This window comes from Somniosus microcephalus, chromosome 4, assembly GCF_052327205.1.
Source record: "Somniosus microcephalus isolate GS21.2 chromosome 4, FLI_Smic_1.0, whole genome shotgun sequence".
NCBI lineage: Eukaryota > Metazoa > Chordata > Chondrichthyes > Squaliformes > Somniosidae > Somniosus > Somniosus microcephalus.
The window spans coordinates 130925675-130941907 of NC_140990.1; positions in this window are offsets into that span (position 1 = coordinate 130925675).

Below are 16233 nucleotides of genomic sequence, written 5' to 3' on the forward strand. Positions count from 1 at the left end.
TATTTAAGGTGGATCCACCCACAGAACAGGTGTCCTGTTTCTCCCCGCTGTGATTGGTCCTTTTTCCTTCTATATCAAAAGGCTGATGATATTCAGGTCCTGATGAAGCGAGTGACTCTGTCGGATTTTGACGCAATGTTTGGCTTGAGTTTCCCCGCTGCAGATCCTCCCCTTCTAATACCCTGCAAATGATGGTTACACAAGTTGTTACTTTAAATACAGTATATAAATTTAGTTCAGACAATTCTAGATTCTATAGAACATTCTGGCTCCTCCTGTTCCTCCTAAGCTGCAAATTCCCCATTCTACACACTCTCCCTCCATCCTTACTGTCTAAAATCAAGTCAGTACTCAATCTGGGATTTTGTTTCTCCCCTTTTCTCCAGAAGTTTCTGAATCTGGCTGGGTGCAATTCCACAGACATTAGTTAACCTCTAGTGCCTCACCATCAGCCGACACAGTGATTCTCAGCAGGATTTCCACTGTGGTAGCCATCAGAGCCGAGTCCAATCCTGCCCTCAATTGACATCCATACACTTCCCAGTTGAGGTCACTGGATCAGCAGCAAGTGCAGGAGCACTGGCTGATTTTTACACTTAGCCCAGTGGTACTGAGGCCAATTATAACCCCTGAACTGCTGCCTTGGCTGAGAGCAACTAACAGACCAGATTAAGGATAGAACTTGGTTGCCTTCCCACTCAGTAGTGCAGAGTGTTTTGAAGTGAGGGGGGAGGGGGGTTCGGTTAGAACAGAATATTTTGAAACAAATGCTATTCCATCTTTAAAGGAAAGCTTTGTCACACTGCAAAATTCTGAAATCTTTGAAAATTAACCAAGCAAGTTAACAACTGGATCGTCAATAAACAGTGAGACATTGTAGAAAAGCTCAAGTCACTGAAATAGACATTTTTACAATCACTGTACAGAAGGGAGCAACTGTTAATGGGAACTCTCTTAGTGAAGTCTGCTGGCACTCCAAGATAAATGAGACTGTCCCTTTAAATATAAATGCACAGAGAAAGGGGAGTCCCTGTCCCTTTAAATTTCTGCCCCATTCCACAGGCAGCAGGAGGAGGAACAGTGCGTGGTCTCTTTATAACCTAACCCAGTTGGCCACGTGGGGACCCGCGCTGTGTGGGGGCGGGGCCTTGGGAACCCGCTCTATGTGTGGACTACTTACACTGAGACACCAATTCCAGGACCATTTACACTGAGTCTATAAATGGGAATCAGAGAGCCTCAGTATGGGGAATGGTCATGGTGGTGAAACTATCTCTAGTGAGGGCGGGTAATGCATGAAGATGTGACGGTGGAATCAGATGGTTACTGGTGGGGCCTGGTGATATTTGAAACAATTATCTCGGATAAAGAAATAGTACAAAGTATGTTAATAACGAGATTAAATCAAAGAGACCACCACAAAGAGACCACCAAAATCAGCAATGACAATTACAAAGATCAGAACATTTCAAAGACATTACACATGCAGGAGGTGTGGAGGAGTTTTTATTAAATCGGATCCAAAGAGGGTTAAATGGTATAGAAAATAACAGATTTCAAATCTTATGCAAGTTAGTTCTATAAAGGGGTGGTATAAAGGGGTGGTTCAAAGGAAGTTCAGATGAGTGAGACACTCCACAAGCCATGTACTCAAACGGAACAGGTTTGGGGTTTGATGTGGTACAAGGCAAACTAGGTGAGAAGTGATATCAATTAGAGTAAGAAAAGGCCAGAAAATGGAACAGTTGGCAACAGGACATCAATTAGTCTCCTTTTATCATGGAGAAATCAAACAGTCAAACATAATATTTGTTATATACAAAGCTGATTTATTCAATATTTATACAGAATATTAATCTCCAGCCCAGATAAAGGTGTTAGTAAGATCAGCAGAAACACACTCTAACTGCCAGAATGAACATGGTTCAGTGCTCAATGCAATCCCAGTAATTCCTGTTCTATTCACTAATGCGGCCTTTCAATGGCAGAGTTTTTACCCAGCATTCACCGTGGGGGAGAATGTGCCTCACCCAGACTACAGGAGCCCAGTGCGCAGGCGCGGAACTGCCTGGGATGGGAGCATGCGCGGTGCCTATAAATACAGAGATGGTGCATGGACCAGTTCCTGATCAATTGGTAAGAAATGGCCCGACGGAGCGGAGTAATGATAGCAAAATACTGCGGATGCTGGCAATCCGAAATAACAACAGAAAATGCTGGAAAAACTCAGCAGGCCAGGCAACATCCGTGGAAGGAGAAATAGAGTAAACGTTTCAGGTCGAAACCCTTCGTCAGGGCTGAAAAAGCACAGAAAATGAAACAGATTAAAAGGTCAGTTTGGGGGTTGGGAAATGGGGATGAGAGAACAAAAGAGAGATGAAGAGACATTAAGAGGTATTCAAAACGAGACGAGATGGTGATAGGACTAGCGGAGAGACAAAAGATGGCTCTAGATTAGGTGTGAAATGCGCTGGCAGAATGAGAGACAGCTGCCATGTGGGAGAGATAAAAAGGGGGAAGGGCACAAAACAAAGGTGTGGATAAAAAATATAAATATAAAAATGTAATGGGGTCAAGGTTATGATCTGAAATTGTTGAACTCGACATTGAGTCCGGAAAGCTGTAAAGTGCCTAATCGGAAGATGAGTAATGGACTGGCGTGTGGGCAGGGAGGTTTCATAAACAACTGGTGTAGGCCGGAAGCCCCGAATAATAATCTGAAGGTCCCGTGTTTGCAGCTTCGGGGCTTCTCCCAGTCACAGGCCCAGGCTAACGGCCGACATCTTGATTAAGTGAGTAGCAAAGCGCATGCACAACCATTTTGGTGAGGAACAAAGAGTGGGCGGGGCTTCAGTGGCTGTTCCCAACCGGGACCTAGTGCCCGGGAGATTTCTCCCCATCTCCCCTGAAGGCGCTGGTAAAAGCAGAGCACACGGTTAATATCCCACACAATTGTAACAGAAGGCCCCAGAGCTGGGATCCCCTTGTACAGCCCCAGGGTTGGAATACCCTTGTACAGTCCCAGGGTTGGAATCCCCATGTACATTCCCAGGGCTGGAATCCCCATGTACAGTCCCAGGGTTGGAATCCCCATGTACATTCCCTGGGTTGTAATCCCCATGTACAGTCCCAGGGTTAGAATCCCCATGTACAGTCCCAGGGTTAGAATCCCCATGTACAGTCCCAGGGTTGGAATCCCCATGTACAGTCCCAGGGTTGGAATCCCCATGTATAGTCCTAGGGTTGGAATCCCCGTATACAGTCCCAGGGTTGGAATCCCCATGTACAGTCCCAGAGTTAGAATCCCCATGTACAGTCCCAGGGTTAGAATCCCCATGTACAGTCCCAGGGTTGGAATCCCCATGTACAGTCCCAGGGTTAGAATCCCCATGTACAGTCCCAGGGTTGGAATGCCCATGTACAGTCCCAGGGTTGGAATCCCCATGTACAGTCCCAAGGTTGGAATCCCTGTGTACAGTCCCAGGGTTAGAATTCCCATGTACAGTCCCAAGGTTGGAATCCCTGTGTACAGTCCCAGGGTTAGAATCCCCATGTACAGTCCCAGGGTTGGAATCCCCATGTACAGTCCCAGGGTTGGAATCCCCATGTACGATCCCAAGGTTGTAATCCCCATGTACAGTCCCAGGGTTGGAATCCCCATGTACAATCCCAGGGTTGGAATCCCCATGTACAGTCCCAGGGATGGAATCCCCATGTAAAGTCCCAGGGTTGGAATCCCCATGTACGGTCCCAGGGTTGGAATCCCCATGTACGGTCACAGGGGTTGGAATCCATCTGTTTGCCAATGAGCTTGGTCCCCAGCACATGCTCACTGTAAAACCCAGGTCTAGGGCAATCCCAGCGTGCCCACTCTGAACCCGGTTTGCTGCTCCCTCTGTGCCCAGCACTGCCTCCACCCCCGGCTCACGGAAGTGGAATTTCAGCCTCAGTGTTACAGGTTTCCTCGGTTACAGGCTGGAGAGGAATAATTCAATCTGACTGTGGTAAACCACTGTTTGTATTCCTGTTTGTCCTGTTTGTATTCCACTGTGTACATGCCTGGACATGCCTCGGCTGACTCCTCCCACAGGTCCTAGTATAAAGGTGACTGCTCCCCAGCCCTTTGTATCCTGGACCGGTCGACCGTGCAAGGCAGACCTCCATTCTGTTGTTAATAAAAGCCTTTAGTTACTCTTCTAACTCTCAGTCTTTTATGAGTAATTGATAGCGCATCACTGACACCGAGCTGTGTGATTGGTTCAGTCTGTCATAGGAACAGGAGGGGCCCAGGATTAATCCTGTCTGCATATCCTCCCCTCCAAATACCCTGTAAAAGCTGTTTACAAAAGTCATCACTATAAGTAGCATGGTGGCATAGTGGTTAGCACTGTTGCCTCACAGCGCCAGGGACCCGGGTTCGAATCTGGCCTCGGGTGACTGTCTGCGTGGAGTTTGCACATTCTCCCCGTGTTTGCGTGGGTTTTCTCCGGGTGCTCCGGTTTCCTCCCACAGTCCAAAGATGTGCGGGTTAGGTTGATTGGCTATGATAAATTGACCCTTAGTGTTAGGGGGATTAAATACGTGGGGTTACTGGGATATGTGTTGGTGTAGGGGTTACAGGGATCGGGTGGGATATGTATCGGTGCAGGCTCGATAGGCCGAAATGACCTCTATCTGCACTGTGGGGTTTCTGTGATTTCTGTGTAAGTAGGAACAGGAGGAGGCCATTCAGCCCATCGAGCTGGTTCCCTCATTCAGTTAGATCCTGGCTGATCTTTATCTTAGCTCTCCATCTACTCGAATTGGTTCCGTAACCCTTAGTACCCTTGACTAACAATACCCTTGACTAACAAAAATCTCGCACACTCAGTTTTGAGATTTTCTATTGACCCCCAGCAGCAGCAGTTTTTGGGGGAGAGAGTTCCAGATTTCCAGTACCCTTTGTGTGAAGAAGTGTTTCCTGACATCAACTCTGAACGGCATGGCTCTGATTTTAAGGTTATGTCCCCTTGCTGTGGACTCCCGCACCAGAGGAAATAGTTTCTCTCTGTTCACCCGATCAACTCCTTTAATCATCTTAAACACTTCAATTAGATCACCGCTTAATCTTCAATATTCAAGGGAGTAGAAGCCTTGTCTATGCAACCTGTCTTCATAATTTACAAAAGTCATCACTGTCGGTACAGGATAGAAATTCTGAACAGACAGTTCTAGTTTCTCTGGAACATTCTTTCCTCTCTCACCCGTCCTAATCTGTAAATCCCCCATCCCACACACTCCCCCTCCTCCCCACATCCTCACTGTTTGAAATCCAGATTCATCGCAGGCTCTGAATTTTCTCCCTTTCTCTCCTGAAGGTGCTGTGTGATAGTGGGGTTCGGTCCCAGTCACTGTTTGCCCTCCAGTACCTTGCTGAGTGGTAATTCTGAGCTGTGAGCCTGTACTGAAGGTGCTGTGTGATGGTGGGGTTCGGTCCCAGTCACTGTTTGCCCTCCAGTACCTTGCTGAATGGTAATTCTGAGCTGTGAGTCTATACTGAAGATGCTATGTGATGGTGGGGTTCGGCCCCAGTCACTGTTTGCCCTCCAGTACCTTGCCGAGTGGTAATTCTGAGCTGTGAGCCTATACTGAAGGTGCTGTGTGATGGTGGGGTTCGGTCCCAGTCACTGTTTGCCCTCCAGTACCTTGCCGAGTGGTAATTCTGAGCTGTGAGCCTATACTGAAGGTGCTGTGTGATGGTGGGGTCCAGCCCCAGTTACTGTTTGCCCTCCAGTACCTTGCTGAGTGGTAATTCTGAGCTGTGAGCCTGTACTGAAGGTGCTGTGTGATGGTGGGGTTCGGTCCCAGTCACTGTTTGCCCTCCAGTACCTTGCTGAATGGTAATTCTGAGCTGTGAGTCTATACTGAAGATGCTATGTGATGGTGGGGTTCGGCCCCAGTCACTGTTTGCCCTCCAGTACCTTGCCGAGTGGTAATTCTGAGCTGTGAGCCTATACTGAAGGTGCTGTGTGATGGTGGGGTTCGGTCCCAGTCACTGTTTGCCGAATGGTAATTCTGAGCTGTGAGCCTATACTGAAGGTGCTGTGTGATGGTGGGGTTCGGTCCCAGTCACTGTTTGCCGAATGGTAATTCTGAGCTGTGAGCCTGTACTGAAGGTGCTGTGTGATGGTGGGGTTCGGTCCCAGTCACTGTTTGCCGAATGGTAATTCTGAGCTGTGAGCCTATACTGAAGGTGCTGTGTGATGGTGGGGTTCGGCCCCAGTCACTGTTTGCCCTCCAGTACCTTGCTGAGTGGTGATTCTGAGCTTTGAGCTGATACAGCGAGCTGCCAGCATTTCGACCATGGGGAGCAGCACAGCCACCGTCCCTGGCTGATTCTATCTGGTGAAGCTGAGGCCAATGGCAGCATACCAACAACAACTTGCAATTATATAGCACCTTTAACATAGTAAAATGTTCCAGGGCCCTTCACAAGAGTGAAATCCGTCAAAAACTGACACTGAGCCAAAGAAGGAGAGATTCGGACAGGTGACCAAAGGCCTGGTCAAAGATCTTGGGGCCGAGGTAACTGAAGGCACGGCTGCCAATGGTGGAGCCGTGGGAGTGGGTTTACACAAGGGGCTTGAGTGGGAAGAACGCAGATTTCATAGAATCACAGAATGATACACAAGCGGTTATTACACAAAATTAGGGCTCATGGGGTTGGGGGTAAAATATTGGCATGGATTGAGGATTGGTTAACGGGCAGAAAACAGAGAGTAGGGAGAAATGGGTCCCTTTCAGGATGGCAGGCTGTAACTAGTCAGGTACAGCAAGGATCAGTGCTTGGGCCTCAGCTATTTACAATCCATATCAATGACTTCAATGAAGGGACCGAGTGCAATGTATCCAAGTTTGCTGATGATACAAAGCTAGGTGGGACAGTAAGCTGTGAGGAGGACACAAAGAGCCTGCAAAGGGACATAGACAGGTTAAGTGAGTGGGCAAGAAGGTGCCAGATGGAATGAAATGTGAAGTAATCCACTTTGGTGGGAAAAATAGAAAAGCAGAATATTTTTTAAATGGTGAGAGACTCGGAAATATTGTTTTTCAGAGGGACCTGTGTGTTCTTGTACACCAATCACAGAAAGCTAACATGCAGATACAGCAAGCAAATGGTAAGTTAGCCTTTATTACATATGCATTGTGGTATAAGAGTAAAGAACTCTTACTGCGATTATATAGGGCCTTGGTGAGACCACACCTGGAGTACTGTGGACAGTTTTGGTATTCTCAAAATGCTGTTAGGTGAGGAGTTCCAGGATTTTCACCCAGCGATGATGTAGGACCGGCGATATATGCCCAAGTCAGGATAGTGTGTGACATGGAGGGGAACTGGGAGGTGATGGTGTTTCCATGCACCCGCTGCCCTTGTCTTTCTAGGTGGTGGAGGTCACGTGTTTGGGAGGTGCTGTCAAAGTTCTAGTCGAGTTGCAGATGTATAAAGTCGCTCTCCTTCACCCCTCCCCACCCCCCACCTCACTCTCTTTCCTCCCATAGAGGCCAGAGTCTTGTGTAGGCCCAGACCCGATGCCGGGTTCCCTTCCCTGAAGGACATTAGTGAACCAGTTGGGTTTTTACGACAATCCGGCAGCTTTCATGGTCAATATTTTCTCGTGCCGGCCCCACAAATTCCCAGATTCATTCAGCTCAATTTCACAACCTACCTTTGTGTTTTTGTGGGTTCTCTCTCACCCTCCCTTTTACCTGTTTTAAATTAATTTTGCAGGGTGTTAGAAGGGGAGGATTTGCAGACTGGAAACTCAAACCAAACATTACTTCAAGATCTGACAGAGTCACTCAATTCATCAGGACTTTTGAGCATGGAAGCAGAAAGCACCGTTCAGAGCGGGGAGAAACCGTACACGTGTTCTGTGTGTGGACAAGGCTTCAGCCGATCCTCTGGCCTGTTGAGACACAAGCGCAGTCACACCGGGGAGAAACCGTGTACATGTGGGGACTGTGGGAAGCGATTCAACTACCCGTCTGAGCTGAATATTCATCGATGTGTTCACACTGGAGAAGCCGTTCACCTGCTCCGAGTGTGGGAAGGGATTCACTCAGTCATCCACCCTGCTGAAACAACAGAGAGTTCACACCGGGGAGTGGCCGTTCACCTGCTCCGTGTGTAGGAAGGGATTCACTCGGCCTTCCCACCTGCTGTCACACCAGTGAGTTCAAAAGTGATTGCAGGGGTTGGATTCTGATGTTATTGCTGCTGCTAATCACATCCCGGACTGAATCGTGTTCACACTGACAGTTGGGGTTTGTTTCTGCTGATGTTAATAACCCCTGTAACTGGGCTGGAGTTTAATATTCTGGATATATGTCAAATAAATCAGCTTTGCTTTGAACACATTGTTGTGGATTTTTGTCGTTCCCACTTGCGTGTTTAGCATCACCTGGCTGGAGCTCAGAAAGGACAATCTGGGGGAGGATCGTACGGCGGGAACAGAACTACAGCCTGGACATGGTCCTTCAGGGCCACACTGAGAGGGACAAACGGCACTTTAGGCTTTCTCGTCTCTCTTTACTGACAGCAATATCCCCGTGCAGGTTAATCTTGAGGCCTGTAAGGAATGTGTCCCAGCCGCTATCTCGCATGGGTCACAGCTCCTAGGCAAGCAACAGAAGGCTCCTTTACAACTGTGTTTAGAGTCAGGAAGAACAACGGTGGATAGCTAGATAGCGTTATACAGCACAGAAAGAGGCCCTTCAACCCATCGTGTCTGCGCCGGCCATCAAGCCCTGTCTATTCCAATCCCATTTTCCAGCACTTGGTCCATAGCCTTGTATGCTATGGCATTTCAAGTGCTCATCCAAATGCTCCTTGAATGTTGTGAGGGTTCCTGCCTCTACAACCCTTTCAGGCAGTGAGTTCCAGATTCCAACCACCCTCTGGGTGAAAAAGTTTTTCCTCAAATCTCCTCTAAACCTCCTGCCCCTTACCTTGAAACTATGCCCCCTGGTTATTGACCCCTCTACTAAGGGGAATAGTTCCCTTCTATCTACCCTATCTATGCCACTCATAATGTTGTACACCTCAATCAGGTCCCCCCTCAGCCCTCTCTGCTCCAAGGAAAACAACCCCAGCCTGTCCAGTCTCTCTTCATAGCTGAAGTGCTCCAGCCCAGGTAACATCCTGGTGAACCTCCTCTGCACCCTCTGCAATGCAATCACATCCTTCCTATAGTGTGGCGACCAGAACTGCACACAGTATTCCAGCTGTGGCCTAACTAGCGTTTTGGACAGCTCCATCATAACCTCCCTGCTCTTATATTCTATGCCTCGGCTAATGAAGGCAAGTATCCCATATGCCTTTTTAACCACCTTATCACCTTATCCTGCTGCCTTCAGGGATCTATGTACATGCACACCAAGGTCCCTCTGACCCTCTGTCCTTCCTAGGGTCCTACCATTCATTGTGTATTCCCTTGCCTTGTTAGTCCCTCCAAAAATGCATCATCTCACACTTTTCAGAGTTAAATTCCATTTGCCACTGTTCTGCCCATCTGACCAACCTGCCTATATCGTCCTGTAGCCTGAGGCTTCCCTCCTCGCTATTTACCACTCCACCAATTTTTGTGTCATATGTGAACTTACTGATCATACCTCCTACATTCATATCTAAATCATTAATGTATGCTACAAACAGCAAGGAACCCAGCACCGATCCCTGCGGTACACCACTGGACACAGGCTTCCAGTCACAAAAACAACTTTTGACCATCACCCTCTGCCTCCTGCCACTAAGCCAATTTTGGATCCAATGTGCCAAATTGCCCTGGATCCCATGGGCTATTACCTTCTTGACCAGTCTCCCATGCGGGACTTTGTCAAAAGCCTTACTGAAGTCCATGTAGAGTACATCAACTGCACTACCCTCATCCACACACCTAGTCACCCCCTCGAAAATTTCAATCAAATTGGTTAGACATGATCTTCCCTTGACAAAGCTATGCTGAGTATCCTTGATTAATCCTTGCCTCTCCAAGTGGAGACTAATTCCGTCCCTCAGAATTTTTTCCAATAATTTCCCTACCACTGATGTTGGGCTCACTGGCCTGTAATTCCCTGGTTTATCCCTACTACCCTTCTTGAACAATAGTACTACGTTAGCTGTTCTCCAGTTCTCTGGCACCTCCCCTGTGGCCAGAGCGGTTCTGAAAATTTGTGTCAGAGCCCCTGCAATCTCCTCCCTTGCCTCGCACAACAGCCTGCGATACATCTCGTCGGGGCCTGGGGATTTATCCACTGGAAACGTGCGGTCAAATCAGAGATTGGTGTCAAACTGCGATCTGTTCCTGACTGAAAGTGAAATGGCAGGGTTAAGTTTCCAGTCTAAAAATGACTGGTTATTATTCTAGGAAGGTTTAATGTGTTCATAGAATCATAGAATGGTTACAGCACAGAAGGTGGCCATTCGGCCCGTTGAGCCAGTGCCGGTTCTCTGCAAGAGCACTTCAGCTAGTCCTACTCCCCCACCCTTCCCTCATAGCCCTGCAAATTTTTGTCCTTCAGGTACTCATCCAATTCCCTTTTGAAAGCCACGATTGAATCTGCCTCCACCACCCTTTCAGGCAGTGCATTCCCGATCCTAACCGCTCATTGCGTAAAAAGTTTTTCCCCATGTCACACTTATGTTCATTAATAAATAGACATTCTTATTATGAACACAGCTAGCTTTTGCTAGCTACTTTTATTGAGCACATGTGGACTAGGTACAGTATCTGTAGAGGCTTCCATCTTGACTGTTGCCTTGTGGGTGGCCTAGTGCCTCATGGGTAATGTAGTCTCAATATACATACAGCTGGGTAGTGTAGTCTTATACATACAGCTATATACAGATCTACACAGCTCTACGGCTCCACCTAGTGTCCACTATAGAATGACATGTTATTGATCATTACAGTCACCTTTGGTTCTTCTGCCAATCACCTTAAATCTGTGTCCTCTGGTTCTCGACCCTTCCGCCAATGGGAACAGTTTCTCTATCTACTCTGTCCAGACCCCACATGATTTTGAACACCTCTATCAAATCTCCTCTCAATCTTCTCTGCTCCAAGGAGAACGACCCCAGCTTCTCCAGTCTATCAAGGTAACTGAAGTCCCTCATTCCTGGAATCATTCTCGTAAATCTTTTCTGCACCTTCTCTAAGGCCTTCACATCCTTCCTGAAGTGTGGTGCCCAGAATTGGATACAGTACTCCAGTTGGGGCTGAACCAGTGTTTCACCATCATTTCCACACTTTTGTACTCTATACCACTATTTATTAAGACCAGGGTCCCGTAAGCCTTTTTTACTGCTTTCTCAACCTGCCCTGCCACCTTCAAGGATTTGTGCACACATACCCCTAGGTCTCTCTGTTTGTGCACCCACTTTAGGATTGTACCATTTAGTTTACATGTCCTCTCCTCATTCTTTCCACCAAAATGTATCACTTCACACTTTTCTGCGTTAAATTTCATCTGCCACGTGTCCGCCCTTTTCACCAGCCTGTCTCTGTCCTCTTGAAGTCTGTCACTCTCTTCCTCACTGTTCACTATACTTCCAAGTTTTGTGTCATCAGCAAATTTTGAAGTTGTGCTCTGTACACCCAAGTCCAAGTCATTAATATATATCAAGAAAAGCAGTGGTCCTAGAACTGACCCCTGGGAAACACCACTTTATACCTTCCTCCAGTCTGAAAAACAACCGTTCACCACTACTCTCTGTTTCCTGTCACTTAGCCAATTTTGTATCCATGCTGCCACTGTTCCTTTTATTCCATGGGCTTCAACTTTGCTGGCAAGCCTATTACGTGGCACCTTATCAAACACCTTTTGGAAATCCATGTACACCACATCAACCCTCTCTGTTACCTCATGAAAAAACTTGATCAAGGTGGGCAGAACAGTGGCAAATGGAATTCAATCCGGAGAAGTGTGAGTTAATACATTTGGGGAGGGCTAACAAGGAAAGGGAATACACATTGGCCCAGAACTTCGGGTCTCCACGGGTGAGTACGCATGGGGTACTCACTCGTAAGCCCAATGGAAGTGTCGGTTTCATGCATGCACTGTGCATGCATGGGAAACCGGAACTTCCGTTCCCCTGAAAGAAGGAGTTCAGAAGTCGAACACGTGCGCGGGAGAGGCAGCGCGTGCGCATTGAACTTACATTTTTTTTCCAGGTTTTTCCGGGAGGGTAAGTCTCCAGAAGTTAGACATGTAAAAAGCAGGCGTAAGGCCTGCTTTTAACAAGGTAAGTGGTGAATTAATTAAAATTAAAACATTTTTTCCACAGGTTTATTCTTTTTAAATACTTTAAAGAAAGGTAAGTTTATTTTTAGCCCCGTTAGAAAATGTAATTAATTTTTTCAAAAATTTTAATTATTGTTTAAAATAGTTATTTCATGTAACTTAGTTATTTTAAAAGTGTGATTTTTAAATAATTTATTTGAGGTTTTAGTGATGTTTTGGGGTTTATAGTATTTATAGGTTTGACAGCTCTTCCTGTCAAACTTATGAGTGAAGCATTCCCTGCTACCATTGGCTCTCCATGGCCCACGTGATCCCAGGGGATGCATCAAACTAACTGCGCCTCTGGGATATGCAAGCACTGCGCGCCGGCAGTTAGAGGAGGCCCAGGATCGCAATTCCATGGCGGTCCACAGCTCAATGGCCGGCGCGCAAGGTAAGTGCAGGTCGGAGGTCTGCACCCGCGGGAAGCCTCCGACCCGAATTTCTGGGCCATTAAATGGTAGGACACTGAGTAGTGTAGAGGAACAGAGGGACCTTGGAGTGCATGTCCACAGATCCCTGAAGGTAGCAGGTCAGGTAGATAAGGTGGTTAAGAAGGCATACAGAATGCTTGCCTTTATTAGCTGTGGCATAGAATACAAGAGCAGGGGGGTTATGCTTCAACTGTATAAAACATTAGTTAGGCCTCAGCTAGAGTACTGCATGCAGTTCTGGTCACCACATTACAGGAAAGATGTGATTGCACTGGAGAGGATACAGAGGAGATTTACAAGGATGTTGCCGGGAGTAGATAATCTTAGCTATGAGGAAAGACTGGATAGGCTGGGTTTGTTTTCCTTGGAACAGAGGAGGCTGAGGGGAGACATTATTGAGGTGTATAAAATTAGGAGAGGCCTAGATAAAGTGGATAGAAAGAACCTATTTCCCTTAGCAGAGGGGTCAAAAACCAGGGGACACAGATTTAAAGTAATTGGTGGAAGATTTAGAGGGGATTTGAGGGGAAATGTCTTCACCCAGAGGGTTTTAGGGATCTGGAACTCACTGCCTGAAAGGGTGGAAGAGGCAGAAACCATAACCAAATTTAAAAAGTACTTGGAATGCTGTAACCTGCAGGGCTACGGACCAAGAGCTGGGAAGTGGGATTAGGCCGGATAGCTCTTTGTTGGCCGGCACGGACATGATGGTCCGAAATGGCCTCCTTCCGTGCTGTAACTTTCTATGATTCTATGGTTAAGCATGATTTGCCTTTAACAAATCTGTGCTGGTTTCCCTTAATTAATCCACACCTATCCAAGTGACTATTAATTTTGCCCCTGATTACTGTTTCTAAAAGCTTCCCCACTTCAGAGGTTAAACTGATTGGCCAGTAGTTTCTAGGTTATCCTTACACCAGTTTTTAAACAATGGTGTAACATTTGCAATTCTCCAGTCCTCTGGCACCACCCCTGTATCCAAGGAGGATTGGAATATTATGGCCAGTACCTCTGCGATTTTTCTCCCTCAATTCCCTCAGCACTCCTGGTGATTTATCTACTTTAAGTGCAGCCAGTCTTTCTAATACCTGGTCTTTATCAATTTTTATCCAATCAAGTACCCCAACTACCTCCTCCTTTACTATGTCTATGGCAGCATCCGCTTCCTTGGTAAATACAGATGCAAAGTACTCATTTAGTATCTCAGCCATACCTTCTGCCTCCATGCATAGGTCTCTTTTATGGTCCCTAATCAGCCCCACCCCTCCTCTTACTACCCGTTTACTATTTAAATGCCTATAGAAGACTTTTGGATTAACTTTTATGTTGGCTGCCATTCTATTCTCATACCCTCTCTTTGCCCCTCTTATTTTCTTTTTCACTTCTCCTCTGACCTTTCAATATTTAGCCTGATTCTCAGATGTATTTGCAACCTGACATCTGTCATACGCGCTCTTTCTCTGCTTCATCATATTCTCTATCTCTTTCGTCATCCAGGGAGCCCTGACTTTAGTTGCCCGACCTTTCCCCCTTGTGGGAATGTACCTCAACTGTACCTGAACTATTTCCTCTTTAAAGGCAACCCATTGTCCCATTACAGTTTTGCTGCTAATCTTTGATTCCAGTTTACCCAGGCCAGATCCGTTCTCATCCCACTGAAATTGGCCGTTCCCCAGTTAAACATTTTTACTCTAGATTGCTCCCCATCCTTTTCCATGGCTAATCTAAACCTTACGATACTATGATCACTGTTCCCTAAATGTTCTCCTACTGACACTTGCTCCACTTGACAAACCTCATTCCCCAGAACCAGATTCAGCAATGCCTCCTCCCTCGTTGGGCCAGAAACGTACTGATCAAGAAAGTTCTCCTGAACACACTTCAGAAATTCTTCCCCTTCTCTGCCCGTTACACTATTACGATCCCAGTCTATATTAGAATAGTTGAAGTCCCCCATTATCACTACTCTATAGTTCTTGCACCTCTCTGTAATTTCTCTGCAAATTTGCTCCTCTATATCTTTCCCACTATTTGGTGGTCCATAGAATACACCTAGTAGTGTAATGGCACCTCTATTATTTCTTAACTCTAGCCATATAGATTCTGTCCTTGACCCCTCCAGGACATCCTCCCTCTCCAGCACTGTAACATTCTACTTGACCAATACTGCCACACCACCTCCTATCTTTCCTTCCCTATCTTTACTGAACACTTTATAACCAGGAATATTTAATACCCAATCCTGCCCTTTTTTGAGACAGGTCTCAGTTATTGTCACAACATCATATTCCCATGTGGCTATTTGTGCCTGCAGCTCACTTACCTTGTTTACTACGCTTCGTGCGTTCACATAAACCCATCTTAGACCATCCTGTATTCTCTCTTAGTTTGACCCCACCTAATACCTTACTATTTTTTACTTTAGTGCTCTCTGCCTCTCCTAATCCTTTGAGTACTTTAGTTCCCCTTTCTAATGTTACATCCTGGTGCCCATCCCCCTGCCAACTTAGTTTAAACCCTCCCCAACTAGCAAACCTTCCTGCGAGGATATTGGTACCGGCTCTGTTGAGGTGCAACCCATCCGGCCTGTACAGGTCCCACCTCCCCCAGAACCGGCCTCAATTCCCCAGGAATCTGAAGCCCTCCCTCCTGCACCATCTCTCCAGCCACACATTCATCTGCTGTATCCTCCTATTTCAATACTCATTCGCGTGTGGCACCGGAAGTAATCCAGAGATTACTACCTTTGAGGTCCTGCTTTTTAATCTCTTTCCGAGCTCCCTAAAATCTGTCTGCAGGACCTCATCCCTCTTTCTACCTACGTTGTTGGTACCGATATGGACAACGACCTCTGGCTGTTCACACTCCCCCCTCAGGATATTCTGCAGCCACTCAGTGACATCCTTAACCCTGGCACCAGGGAGGCAACACACCATCCTGGAGTCAGGTCTGCAGCTGCAGAAACGTTTGTCTGCTCCCCTAACTATTGAATCCCCTCCCACTATTGCTTTCCCTGTCTTCCTCCTCCACCCCGTGCAGCTGAGCCACCCGTGCTGCCATGGACTTGGCTCTGGCTGTACTGCCCAGAGGAACTATCACCCTCACCAATACTCAGCACAGAATACTGGTTGGAGAGCGAGATGCACTCCGGGGACCCCTGCACTACCTACCTGGTCCTCCTCTTCTGCCTGGCAGTCACCCATTCCCTCTCTGCCTGCGCACTCATTAGCTGCGGGGTGACCACGTAGCTCTCAGCCTCGCGGATGCACCGCAGTGACACCAGCTGCTGCTTAAGCTCCAAAACCCGGAGCTCGAGCTCCTCCAGCTGACGACACCTCCTGCACACATGGTTCTCCAAGACACAGGAAGCGTCCTGGACTTCCCACAATATTTTTTATTCATTCTTGGGATGTGGGTGTCACTGGCAAGGCCAGCATTTATTGCCCATCCCTAGTTGCCCTTGAGAAGGTGGTGGTGA